Raw genomic sequence first — 15,126 nt, forward strand, 5'->3', positions numbered from 1 at the left:
TCATTGTAACCAAAGAGACTTAAGCTGTACAAAGCCCATCCTATAACCATCTTGTGAAGTTTAAATAAAATAGATTACATAGTGTTCAGGGTAGACTTTGCCATTTAATAATTCTAAATACTCTTCAGCTGTTATTAATAGCAAAAATATTTGTTAGAAATAGGTTTGATGAATACCTGATATCAGATGGCATTTTACATTGTGAAAATAAACGCTTTATATTATTTTCATTCTGATTCTGCCCTGCTTTGTTTACTCTTAAGCTTTTATATTTTTACACAGAAATTACTTAATCATAAATACACATCTTACCAGCTCTATGTTTTCAAGTAATTGAAAATATCTTCTTTAAGCGCTCCAAGAATAATCTAATCATTGTTTTCTCAATATAAATGATCAATTTTATGGACTTGCTACAAAAGCATGAAAAGATTATTCTTTTCAAAAACCCTTTCTAAGTCACAGTTACTTTGTGTGCATTGATTTATGATTTCCTTCAAAAGGTAACAAAGCATTTTCTATATAATGATGTCTTAGAATAACATCTGTACTACAGTAACTCTTTCACTGGATGGATCTTTTAATTTTTCATTCTTTCTTTGAAACTACATATATGAAGCAAAACACTGATTTATCCTGACTCCTACTGTCTATGTGAAATGTCATATAATGTAATTCTGTTGGTTCTGAATAAGAGTACTTTGGTCTTAAGCAATAGTAAACAACTCTAGCCCACTTAAGGGAAACAAAAGGATTTTATTGAAAGGATTCAAGGCAACTCATAAACCAAAAAGCGAGTAAAACAACCGGCTTTTGCAAGGGACAGGACCCAGGAAAGTTGGCAGAAAAGGGTGGGAAATTCGTCCATGACACAGAATTGGTGTGCTTCATCTCCTCCCATTTTCTCTTCTATGTTGATGGCTGGGATTCAAATTCCTGGGAGGGAAGGTCAGAGTGGCCCTGAGTGAAAAAGAACATTTCGAAAAAGAACATTTCTAAAAGATGATTCAGGACATTTTTACACAAAATAAATAAACAAGAGTAAATAAAAGTAGTTAAGATCTGCAGGGTGATCAAAACCAAGATACCCATTCTAATACCTAACCCAGATGCTTCAGCTTGATAGTCAAATCTCCCTCCTTCATAACCCCGGTTTTTCTTTTAAGCCTTCTCTCATTTACCTATCCATGAAATATTCCCTAGCCAAATTGCAGATTTTTCTTTATTCCAAACACAGTCCTCCCTTCCTAACTTCAGTGGCTTTTATAAAAGTTTTCCTCTGCATTGAGTGAGTGACTTGATCCACTGAAATTCTTCCTAGCAAGTTCTAGTTCTAATTTCTTCTTCCTTCACAATTATTTCTCCATCCTTACTAAAGTATAAAGTTCTTGAGGACAGGATCCATGTTCACATGAAATTTTTCATATCGAGGAATGCTGTGGCCTAGAACAAAAATGGTATTGAATAAATAGTAAATTTTTGCCAAATCCTCCTTTATGACCCCTCCTATATCTGTCTCCTCAGATTACTCAGTCCTATCTTATCAGTTCAGGTTCTATTATTATTATTTCTGTTAATGAATAATTTCCTCTTGGTCTCCATGCTCATAAATTCTCTCCATTCCAGGCTTTACTAAACACATGAATACTTGTAATTTTATTTATCTTATGCTTGCTTATTGACTGTGGAATTGATTTTAATAACAAATTTCTAAAGTCCCCTGTTTAATTTAGAGCCCAGAATTTCTAGTTCTTTTACCCATTGATGAATTTATTTTTTTATTAATTTATTTATTTAAGGTCATTTATTTATTTTGAGAGAGCATGAGTGTGCATGTGTGCAAGTAGGAGAGGGCCAGAAAGAGAGGGAGAAAGAATCCCAAGCACTTTTAGTGCAGAACCTGATGTGGGGCTTGAACTCAGGGACTGAGATCATGACTTTAGCAGAAGTCAAGAGTTGGATGCTTACCTGACTGAGCCAGCAGGTGCCCCTACCCATTACTAATGTAAGAAAGTATTCATTCGTACATTATTTTACTCATTACTTAACCTATTGTATTTTATTAAGCTTACATTCTCCATAGCATAACTACTTTTTCTCTCCTATTATAAATCATGTTCACCTACATTCCCAACCATATTTTGTTTCCTGTATCTGGAAGAGCTTTCAAATTGGCATGTTCAAATCATACTCATGTATTTCAAGGTCTTTCCTGAAATTATAATTTATTCATTTTTACAAAGTTGAGGCATCACGATAAGCTCACATTTGAAGATGCAAGAGTTAATAACCTACATTCTCTCTTCCCAGTTTAGGTATGAAGTTAAAGGTGAATTTACCCCTTATGAGAAGAGAAATGACTTAATTCAATGAAATGCACACATATTTATAACTTCTCTGTGCATAGGAGTATAGACAATATTTTTATTTTTTAATGTATTTATTTTTGAGAAAGAGAAAGAACATGAGTGGGGGAGGGGCAGACACACACACACACACACACACACACACACACACACACACAGAATCTGAAGCAGGCTCCAGGCTTTGAGCAGTCAGCACAGAACCCTAACCAGGGCTCCAGCTCTGAACCATGAAATCCTGACCTGAGCTGAAGTTGAATGCTTAACTAAGTAAGTCACCTAGGCTCCCCTATAGACAGTATTTTTTTAAATATTCAGAGAAAATTTCCCTTTAAAATATGTACTGACTAATTATGGATATCAGACAAAGAACAAGCTCAGCAGTATATGAAAAGCATGAATATAAATAATCCAGAGGATTACATCTTAGAAATTCAGGGCAATGAAGCTCAAACCAAAGAAAAATATCTTCAAAGGGGCACCAGACCAATGCATATTTTCAGCCATTGTGGTCTGCATCTGAGGCAGATTTCTTTTAAAGATAATAAGTAGTATTTCAGAAAAGAATAAATATTTGTGCAGAGGATTGGAAGTAAAAGAAAACCTGGTGTATTCTTTGAGAAATGAAGCCTCTCACCAATTTGGACATTTATTACAATTGCATCAACATATTTAGGTCCCTAGCACCTTTGCCATGTTCTTGCTTTTTTTCTGAAACAAATAAATGTTTAATATTAAAGTCCAATTCTTAAGTACTTCTTTCATTAGAAGCCATTCCTAACTCTACAGTGTATACCTTGAAAATTTAGTCACTCCCTTATCTGTGGTTTCATAGTACTTTGTACATAAATTTTCATAGTATTTACCACATTGAATTTAGTCAGCTGTTTGACTGTCAGCCTTCAACTGCTGCTTTTCTGAATTTGTGGAATGCAAGATAATGTTCTATTCATTTTTGTTCCTCGAAACATGTAGCATTTGACTGCCACATAGCAGGTGTGAACGTTGAGTGGTTATAAATCTTAAATGGCTCTAGGGGGGCATTACAGTGCTACAGACTGAGCAAGCAGAGGAACAAAGTTGTTTGACATGTTGGAGATCTTTGTTTAAATGATTTGAGAACCCTGAAAAAAACCAAGAATTTAAGTTGTGTACTGGTTCTTTACTTAAGTGTTTGTCCTCCTTGATCATTTTGTAATGTACATTTAATGACAAGAGAAAAGGGACAAATTTAGAGTACTTCAAATATTATAAACATTTTTCAATGCTATATTATATCATGGTTATATAAAATTAAATTATAATTTTCTTGCATTAGTAGATGACCTTAGGTTTGCAAAACTAGGATAATAATATTTTTAGTTAATATTGTGATAGTTAAATTGTTTTATTTCATCTTACCTTTGGCACTTTTCACTGAATATCAGATTTTATTTCCACTAAAAGCATAAAAATCCATTATCTTAATGGATTTTTCATTTAATGCTCCATATTCCAGAAAAGTGTTTGTGTGACTCATCCAACATACATATAATTTTTATAACATCTGCACATATCTTCATGGAATTTGATTTTTTCCTCAAGATTGGCAATTAATGCCAATTTTCACTTATGAATTTTCCAAACATTTATTGCATACACTTTAAATGTTATGCCAATCCGCTGGGGCTGTTATAACAGTTAATAACACCTACAGACTGAGTGGCTTAAACAAGAAATGTTTGTTTCTTACAGTTCTAAAATCTGGGAAGTCCAGGATATAGGTGCTGGTAGATTCAGTGTAATGAGGGACTCTTCTGGTTTGCAGAAGGACATCTTCTCATTGTGTCCTCACCTTGTAGAGAGAGACAGAGAGAGAGAGAGAGAGAGAGAGAGAGAGAGAGAGAGAGAGAGAGAGAGAGAGAAGCAAGCTTTTCTCTGTCCCTTGTTATAAGAACACTAATCCCATCATGAGGGCTCCTACCTTATGACCTAATTATCTCCCAAAGACTCCATCTCTATCCATTACATTAGGGATTAGGATTTCAACATATGAATTTTAAGGAGATACGGTTTATAACAATTATATTAATCTTTTCCATAGATTGACTTTGTGAAATACTGCAATGTTTCTCATTCAATTTAGTTGTTATTTCGTAATAGAGAAAATCCACAAAAATAAGGGATAGCTATTTGAGTATCAGAGCAAAAAAATATTGCTGTTCATTATCTTATAATCAATATACTGCATTTATTTTCCCAGCAAATAGAGATAGACATTTATGATAGCTGAGTTTTCTCACATTTGAATGATAAATAGTGCATGAAATAGCTGTATAATTTAGCCACTGTATTTACAAAGTTATTCCTGGAAGCTAATGCTGCTTCTATGTAAAGAAGAAAGGTATAAAGATAAATTGTTTTAGCAGTTAACAAACATCCATTCTTCCACATTTGTATTATGCATTGAGTAGAAGACCCAGATCTAATTCCAAGAGCTTAATAACTATTTTCCCATATCCACCTAAGGCTCCTTATAATCATTTGTTTTTCTCAACAAAGCTGCATGAGTTATCTTTTCAAAACACAAATTTTTGTATTTCCCTTTCTTTAACCCTTGCACTTTACGTATATGGGCATAGACACTGCCTCCCAATGTCTCTCCTTTAGTCTAAGTTTAAAATCTATGTGATAAAATCGGTCTCTACATCCTCACGCAGTATGCACAGGAGCCCGCTCTGCTCTATCTAGACTAGCTTCCCGTGAGTTCCTTTTACCCACTGTGACATCATCCATTCACTCACTTTTCTCATTCATTTATGTAATGAAGGTTTTTGCCCATGCTGTTGCCTCTCTCAAACATACTGCCAAGCTTGCAAATTCACTTATATTTAGAAGCATGTGATCAGTTTTCAACTTACAGGTTAGACTGAATCCATGATATTGTGCATGACCTTTTTTCTGCTTGACAATTTTGTATTCACTGTGCTGAACCCAATTATTAATCCACAGAAAGCACTTAAAATATGTTTTCAAGAATAATAAATGGGAAGATGGTGGAGCAGTAGTAGGACATTAGGTTTGTTTATCTCATCCCATGAGCACAATTAGATAACTATCAAATCATTCTCAATACCCCAGAAATTGATCTACAGACTAGCAAAGAAATCTCCACAACTAAAGGGAGAGAAGTATAAAGTTCAGAGACATGGCTTACAGAACAAATAGATTGTGGGTATTGTGGAAGGGAGGGAGCTGTGGTTGCAGAGAAGGGTGAGCGAGGAGTACACAGAAGAATGCACAAGGAGAACATTTCCCCAAAGCCCTTGGCTTGGAAAATGAGAGGGGCTGAATTTTGTGAGTTCTTGCAACCAGCGGGACTGGTAAAAGCCTGCAGTCAGTTAAAGTCTGGAAGTTGAAAGGTCAGCATGCTTGACTGGGTTAGAGCCTGGAGGGCGCTACATTGCCTCTGGAGAGAAGGCAGGCATACAACCTAGAAGCAGAGAGCTTTGAAACAGAGATCTGAAGAGTGCTTGGGAGACAGTGGAGAGATGATTCACTCTTCTCAGAACACTTCCCTATTGGAAGCCTTCACAGATGCTTCTCTGGAAACAAAGAAGCTGACAGGTACCATTTTCCTCCCTGCCCTTTAACATCAACACAGAGCCAGCACAATATGGACATTGGTTTGCTTACACTGAGCTCTACCACCCTGTGCTGTGCAGGATTGCCTTTCTCAGTCAAGCTTGCTTCAGTATCAGAATGGTGAACCTCCCCCAGAAGACCGGTGCAAATCCCTGCCCATATAATATCTCCTGATCAGAGTGTTTTGGAGGTCCTCAGTTCTGGTGAAGTTGCTGTCAGGTCGCATTTCATACGCAGATTGGAGCACACCTAGCTAAAACTTGCCATACTGGCTAGGGGACCATACATTGCTAACAGCATGCAAGGAAAGCCTCTGTAAATGACTGGCCTGAAGGATAGAGCAGCCAAAACACAACAACAGAGCATACACAGCGCACAATGAAGACACTCCCTGAAGTGCCAGATCTATATGACCTCTGCTTCACAAGGGCATTACTTTCAGGAGGAAAAGATATACCTGGTTTTTCTAACATGGAGAAAAAGGCAGAGACTTAGACAAAATGCCAAGACAGAGGAACTTACTGCAAATGAAAGACCAAGGTAAGGCCATGGCCAGAGTTCTAAGTGAAATATATATAAGTAACATGACTGATGGTGAATTTAAAGCAGCAATCATAAGGATTCTTACCAGACTTGAGAAAAAAATAGAACATTCGTGTTAAAAAAGAATCAGAGATGAAGATGCAACAATATTGGAAACATGTTTGAGGCAGTGAATAGCAGGCTAGAAGAGGCAGAGGGATGAATTAGTGACCTACGTGAGAAAATAATGGAAAATAATGAAGCTGAAATAAAGAGACAAAGAAGACTTATGCAACACAAAAATAGACATAGCAAATGCAATGGCTCCATCAAACATAATGATATTCATATTATAGGAATCCCAGAAGAAGAGAGAAAAGGGGACAGAAAATTTATTTCATGAAATAATAGCAGAATACTTTCCTAATCTGGGGAAGGTAACAGACATCTAGATGCAGGAGGTACAGAAATCTCCCAGCAAAAATCAATAAAAGTAGGCCAACACCAAGACATATTGCAATTAGATTTGCAAAATAGTGATAAAGAAAAAAAAAACTTTAAAAGGAGCAAGAAAACAAAAATCCTTAACTTACAAAGGAAAACACATATGCTAGCTGGAGATTTCTCAACAGAAACTTGGCATGCCAGAATGGAGTGGCATGATATAGTCAAAATGCTGAATGGGAGAAATCTGCAGCCAAGAGAATTCTATCCAGCAAGGCTTTCATTCAGAATATAAGGAGGTAAAGAGTTTCCCAGACAAAAACTAGAGGAGTTTTTGACAAATCAGTCCTGCAAGAAATATTAAAGGACCAGGTGCCATGGTGGCTCAGTAGGTTAAGCATCTGACTTTGGCTCAGGTCATGATTTCATGGCTCAAGGGTTCAAGCCCCATGTTGGGCTCTATGCTGACAGCTCAGAGCTTTGAGTCTGCTTTGGATTCTGTGTCTCTATCTTCCTCTGCCCCTCCCTTTCTCACTCTCCCTTTCTCTCCCTCTCAAAAATAAATAACATTTAAAAAACTTTTTAAAGAAATATTAGAGACTCTTTGAGTGCAAACGAGAGGCCAAAAGTGACAAGGACAAGAAAGAGTCAGAGAAAAGCTCCAGAAACAATCACCAAATGAGTAAAATGGCAATAAATACATACCCAACAAAAATTACTTTGAATGCAAGTGAACTAAATGCTCCAATCAAAAGACATAAGGTGTCAGAATGGATTTAAAAAAAAAGACCCATCTAAATGCTGCCTACAAGAGACTCATTTTTAAATTATTATTTTTTAATATTTATTTGTTTTTGAGAGACAGAGCATGAGCAGGGTAAGTGCAGAGAGAGAAAGAGACACAGAATTTGAAGCAGGCTCAGGCTTTGAGCTGTCAGCACAGAGCACACCTACGGGCCAAACTCATGAACCCTGAGATCATGACCTGAGCTGAAGCCAGCCGCTTAACTGACTGAGCCACCCAGGTGCCCTAAGAGACTCATTTTAGACCTAAAGACACCTGCAGATTAAAGTGAGGGAATGGAGAAACATTCTATCATACAAATGACTATCAAAAGAAGGCCAGAACTGTAACACTTATATTGCACAAACTAGACTTTAAAATAAAACTGTTAAAAGAGACAGGAAAGGCATTATATAATCATAAAGTGACAGTCCAAGAAGATTTAAGAAATATAAATATTTATGTACCCAAAATAGAAGCACCCTAATATATAAAACAATTAATAACAAACATAAAGAAACCAATCAATAACAGTCCAATAATAGCAGGGGCCTTTAACACTCCACTTACATCAATGGACAGATCATCTAAACAGAAAATAAACAAGGAAACAATGGCTTTGAATGACACACTACACCAGATGGATTTCACAGATTTATTCACAGTATGCCATCCTACAACCACAGAATACACATTCTTTCAAATGTACATGGAACATTTTCCAGAATAGATCACATAATAGGTCACAAAAAAGACCTCAACAAGTATAAATAAGTTAAAATTATACCATACACCTTTTCTGACCACAGCAATATAAAACTAGAAGTCAACCATAGCAAATATTTGGAAAGAATACAAATTCATGGAGGTAAAAGAACATGCTACTAAAAATAAATTGGCCACCAGGAAATAAAATTAAAAAAAACATGGGAACAAATGAAAATGAAAACACAATGGCTAAAAACTTTTGGGATGCAACAAAAGTGGTCTTACAAGGGAAGAATATAGCAATACAAGCCTACTTCAAGAAGCAAACAAAATCTCAAATAAACAACCTCACCTTACACCTAAAGGAGCTAGAAAGCAACAACAAATGAAATGTAAAACCAGCAAAAGGAAGGAAATAATAAAGATTAGAGTAGAAATAAATGAACAGGAACTCTAAAAAAACAAAACAAAACAAAAATCAAAATCAGATCAATGAAAACAGATGGATTTTCAAAAATTTTTAAATGTTTTTTATTTAATTTTGAGAGACAGAGAGAGACTGTGTGGGCAGAGGAGGGTCAGAGAGAGAGGGAGACACAGAATCCGAAGCAGGCTCCAGGCTCTGAGCTAGCTGTCAGCAGAGACAGTGTGAGCAGGGGAGGGTCAGAGAGAGAGGGAGACACAGAATCCGAAGCAGGCTCCAGGCTTTGAGCTAGCTGTCAGCACAGAGCCCGATGCGGGGCTCGAACCCACAAACCATGAGATCATGACCTGAGCTGAAGCCAGATGCTTAACCAACTGAGCCACCCAGGCACCCCCAGATGTTTTTTTGAAAACATCAGTAAAACTGATAAACTTTACATCAGACATATCAAAAAGAAAAGAGAAAGAACTCAAATAAATAAATTCAGAAATGGGAGAGGAAAAATGACAACCAATACAACAAAAAAAGTAAACGATTATAACAGAATATTATGAAAAACTATATACCAACAAATTGGACAGTGTAGAAGAATGGATAAGTTCCTACAAACATAAAAACTAACAAAACTGAAACAGGAAGAAATAGAAAAGTTTAACAGACTGACAACCAGCATACAAATTTAATCAGTAATCAAGTACTCCTAACAAATAAAAGTCCAGGGCCAGGTGACATCCCAGGAGAATTCTGCAAAACATTTAAAGAACAGTTAATACCTATTTTTCTCAAACTCCTCCAAATAAAAAATAGAAAAGGGAGGAACCCTTCCAAATTTATTCTATGAGGCCTGCATTACCCTGATACCAAAACCAGACAAAAACTCCACTAAAAAAGAACTAGCCAGGTAATATCCCTGATGAACATGGATGCAAAAGTTCTCTGTAAAATAATAGCAAACCGAATTCAACAATATATTTTTAAAAATCCATTCATCATGATTAGGTGGGATTTATTCCTGCATTGCAAAGGTGTTTCAATATTTGCAAATCAATCAATGTGATACACCACATTAAAAAAAGAAATTATAAGAACTGTATAATCCTTTCAATAGATGCAGAATAAGCATTTAACAAAGAACAACATTCATTCACGATAAAAACCCTCAGAAAAGTGGGTTTAGAGGGAGCACACCTCAACATCATAAAAACCACCCATGGAAAACCAACAGTTAATATTATCCTCAATGGGGAAGAACTGAGAGATTCAGGATCAAGAAAGGCATGTCCACTCTCACCGCTTATATTCAGCATAGTACATGAAGTCCTAGCGTAGGAATCACAGAATCAAAAGAAATAAAAAGCATCTGAATCAAATGTCAAATTTCCACTCTTTGCAGATGTAATGATACTCTATATAAAACATTCCAAAGACTCTACCATAAAACTGATAGAACTGATAAACTAATTCAGTAAAGTCAAAGGATACAAAATCAACATAAAGAAATCTGTTGAATTTCTGTACACTAATAATGAAGCAGCAGAAAGAGAAATTAAAGAATCATTCCCTTTTATAATTACACCAAAACTCATAAAATACCTAGGAATAAACCTAACCAATGTGAAAAGCCTGTACTCTGAAAACTATAAAACACTGAAAAAAAAATTGAAGATGACACAAAAAATTAAGAGATATTCCATGTTCACAGATTGGAAGAACAAATATTAAAATGTTTATACTACTCAAAGCAATCTACACATTTAATGCAATCTCTATCAAACTACCAACAGCATTTTTCACAGAACTGGAACAAATAATACTAAAATTTCTAAGGAATCACAAAAGACCCCAAATAGCCAAAGCAATCTTGAAGGAAGAAAATACCTAGAGACATCACAATTCTGGACTTCAAGTTATATTACAAAACTGTGTTGACCAAAGCAGTACAGCAGTGCCACAAACATAGACATATAGATCAATAGGACAAAATAGAAAACCCAGAAATGAACCCACAACTGTATGGTCAGTTAATCGTTGATAAAGCAGGAAAGACTATTCAATAGGAAAAAGACTGTCTCTTCAACAGATGGTGTTAGGAAAACTGGAAAGCAACATGCAAAAGAATGAAACTGACCACTGTCTTACACCATACATAAAGGAGAACACATGCAGTAACGTCTTTGACATCGTCTGTAGCAACTTCTTTCTAGATATGTCTACTGAGGCAAGGGAAACAAGGAAGTATAAACTGTTGGAGCTTCATCAAGAGAAAAAGCTTCTGCACAGTGAAGGAAACAATCAACACAACTAAAAGGCAACACTTGGAATGGGATAAAATATTTTCAACTGACATATCTAATAAAGTATTTATATCCAAATTCTATAAGGAACTCATAAAATTCAATACTCAAAAAATAAATAATCCAATTTAAAATGGGCAGAACACATGAATAGACCTTTTTCCAAAGAGGACATCTAGTTAGGCAACAGACATATGAAGAGATGTTCAACATCACTCATCATCAGGGAAATACAAATTAAAGCTATAGTGAGATGCCATCTCCCACCTATCAGAATGGCTAAAATAAACAACACAAGAAGCAATATGTGTTGATGAAGATGTGGAGAAAGGGGAACCCTCTTGCATTGTTGATGGGAATGCAAACTGGTGTATCCACTGTGGTAAACAGTATGGAGATTCCTCAAAAACTTAAAAATAGAACTACCCTATGACCCAGCAATTGTACTACTAGGTATGTATCCAAAGAATGTTAGAATAGTAAATCAAAGGGATACATGCATCCTTATGTTTGTGCCAGCATTATCTATAATAGCCAAATTATGAAAGCAGCCCAAGTGTTCATTGGCTGATGAATGGATAAAGAAGTCCATATTACAGTGAAATATTACTCAGCCATAAAATGAATGAAATCTTGCCATTTGCAATGACATGGATGGAGCTACACAGTATTTACAAAACAAAATAGTCAGACAAATACAAATACCATACAATTTCACTAATATGTGGAATTTAAGAAAGGAAACAAGCAAAGGGGGGAAAAAAGAGAGAGAGGCAAACTGAGACATAGACTATAGAGGGCAAGCTGATGGTTACCAGAGAGGAGGTGGGTGGGGTAGGTTAAAGAGGTGCTGGGGATTAAGGAGTGCACTTGTGGTGAGCACTGGTTGATCTATGGAAGTACTGAATCACTATACTGTAGATGTGAAACTAATATTAAACTGTACATGAACTAACTGGAATATAAACAAAAACTTTAAAAATGTAAAACAAAAGAATAATGAATGAATCAATCCTTTGAGATCTGTGTATTCGGTTTACTACTTATAACAGCCTGTTTTCTCATCTAGTTACAGAAATTTTGTCTTGCTACTACCTCTTCCAACTAGAGAAAATGTTGTGGTGTATAGTTGGTAGGAAGAACTGTTATGGCATAAATCCCTTATTAAGGTCCTACCAGCTGGACTATATCATGACTTAACTGCAATGAACATTTGGCAATTAGGCATTATCAGGAATCTTGCACATGAATATGGGAAAGTAGGAAGAAGTAGAGACAAAGATGAAGACCTTTTGTATACTTATCGTCTGTCACTCCATCAGATTGTCCTCAAATTTGATAAGGTATAGAATCATCTCAAGGAGTGTTTTAGGGTATTGGAGTTTCCCCTCCTGTATTACAGAGAAGGTTGATAAAGTTTTTCACTCTTAGGTTATCCAAAAGAACCCAATCCCCAATCCCCAACATGATTTGTCTCTCAGTACTATTAATTTAGTCCTACGCAGTTTAAAGACTAAATTGATTGTCTTTACATTAACATAGTTTTTGAACTTAATAGGCATATCAATGTTTTTCATGAAATGATTAAGAGTGATAAAGTTTGATCCTACTTTTATTAAAACAAGAAAATGAACAAAGCTCCTCAAGTGTTCTTCATAATGCAAAACTTATTAGGAACAAGTTAGAAAGAGAAGTTAAGTATTTAGAAGATGCTCCAGTTAATTTAAATTTTAAAGAGTTAAAAAATCTTTTATAATGTAGAAGAAAGGAAAAAAGAAATCTGGATCTCACAGTCTAATGGGAGAGATCGACAATAATCAAAGAATCATATGAATAATGTTAACCTTGTAACTCTGGTAATTTTCTTGAAGGGAAGATACATAAGAAACTCTAGGTTTACAATATAGGACATTTTTGTTAATATTTTTCTGAATTCTTCCAGGTTTGGAGGAATAATTGAGATAATGCATGTGAAATAACTTTTTTCAGTTGCATTAGAATATGTAAATGTATTATATTTATAATAATTATTTTCCTTTTGTCAATCAAACTTTATATGCCTGCTTCTGGATTTATATTGAAGTATTTAACTTTGAATTTAACTAGTTTAACAATTTAGCTATTATAGCATTTTACTATACATTTAATCTGTTTATATTGTGATGATGACTTTACAAAAGACTAATATCCTCAGTTTTGTGGGAAAAACAAAGATGATTATAAAATCACATACATCTCTGGTTATACTGTGCATTCTAAATTATTGATATATTCTTCTCAAAATTACGATTGATATCCTAACAAGATACATTGAATTTCTTCCCTTTTCACATCTAAAATAGATAATATTAAGTTATGAAATGACTTAGGAGGATATAACATAAAAGTACAGTCCTTAGCTAGTCTGTTTTAAATTGAATTAATCTTCTTAGGCTAGAAACTGGGTGACTTTAACAACAAAAATGTAACTTTCCACAGATCATGGGACTGTTTTCCAGTGAGACCCCACTTTTCTGGCTTTTAGACAGCCACCTCTCCTCTGTGTTCTCACAGGTCCTTTCCTTTGTGTGTGCAGGAAGAAAGTGATATCTCTGGCATCTCCTCCTCTTCTAATAAAGGCACCAGTCACAGCAGATTAGGGTCCCACCTTTGTGAAAGCATTTGACCTTATTTACCTCCCTAAATGCCCTGTCCCCAAATACTATCATATTAAAGGTTAGGGATTTAACATATGATTTTGCAGATATACAATTCAGTCTATATCATAAACCTTGCATTACTTTGAAAAATATAACACATTCATACTATCAATAACATATGGTCTTTTTATTAATCTTATTCCAAATAAATCCTAATTTGAAAATTATCATCTGTAACTGAACTTTAATCAAAAAAAAAGAATTTCTTTAATTTTAAGTAACATAAATAGAAAAATAATCTGGTTTAATTTTTGCATATGAAATTTTGATGAGTGCTAGGATAGCAATCAAATGATTCTACATAAATGTAATCTTATGTTAAATCATTACTACATATGTATAATGATATGGTGATAAGCTTTAAAATAATCTTGAAATATTTTGTGTCCACCTCTAGATTTGTCATAGGAAGGAAAATCTAGAATGGGAAACATTGAACGTAGTGAAGATAACTGCACAAAATAATATCAGGGGAATGGGATTTTCATGACAGGGATGTCGTCTGCCTTTTTCTTTGCCACTATATCCTCAGAGCCTAGAATAGTATCTTGCTCAGAATAAGTGCTCTAAAAATGTTGGTCAAATAGATAATTAGCACATCATTTGGGCAACCTAACTCAATTTCCAATGACATTTTAGAATTCTCCTGAATTCTTATCATAATGAAATGAGATGTTTAAAGCAAGAGGTGGTTTTAAAAATTCATACAGTTTACTGGGCAGAAGGTCTTGTTCTCTCTAATTAAAAAGTGCTCAATACTCTGTATGAAGCTACTTTTCAAAAATTTTAATGTTAGCCCAAGATCCAAAATTCATACCTTCTTACTTATAAAATTGTAATTAATGTATCCTAACTTCAACATTAAAGTTAATATTGAGTTTTAGAAAACAAAAATGAATAAATTAAGGTTTTGTAAATATTAATTTAAAACTTTGAGGCCATCTATATGATCACAAAACAAATAAGGACATGATATTTGTATCATTTATTTGTTTTGTAAGAAAGTGCTATTGCATTAACTTGGGCAAACAAAGAGATATTACCCTTTACCAAAGGTATATATATTTTTTATTTTGATCATCTATATTGACAGGTGTTAATTACTATTAGTTTTCACTAGATACTGAAAAGAATTGAGGGCTACTTCATTTGTTCTTTTTTAGCTTGCCTTTTGTCATTTTATAATTTGTCTTTTAAGCATAGTAATTAGAATATAGAAAAATGTCAGGGAAAGAGCTCTGGTTTTAAAATCAAGTGTAATAAT

At 34.7% G+C, this 15,126-nt stretch overlaps 1 long non-coding RNA gene across 1 annotated transcript; it reads right to left on the reverse strand.

Moving 5' to 3' along the window:
* Window positions 1-746: 746 nt before the first annotated feature.
* On the reverse strand, window positions 747-4,891 carry LOC115303411. Its single transcript, XR_003914036.1, has 3 exons — window positions 4,867-4,891; window positions 4,096-4,197; window positions 747-960 (listed from the first exon to the last, which is right to left on the reverse strand). It is a non-coding gene; the product is annotated as an uncharacterized LOC115303411 (long non-coding RNA).
* Window positions 4,892-15,126: the final 10,235 nt, after the last annotated feature.

Source organism: Suricata suricatta, chromosome 10, assembly GCF_006229205.1.
Source record: "Suricata suricatta isolate VVHF042 chromosome 10, meerkat_22Aug2017_6uvM2_HiC, whole genome shotgun sequence".
Lineage (NCBI taxonomy): Eukaryota > Metazoa > Chordata > Mammalia > Carnivora > Herpestidae > Suricata > Suricata suricatta.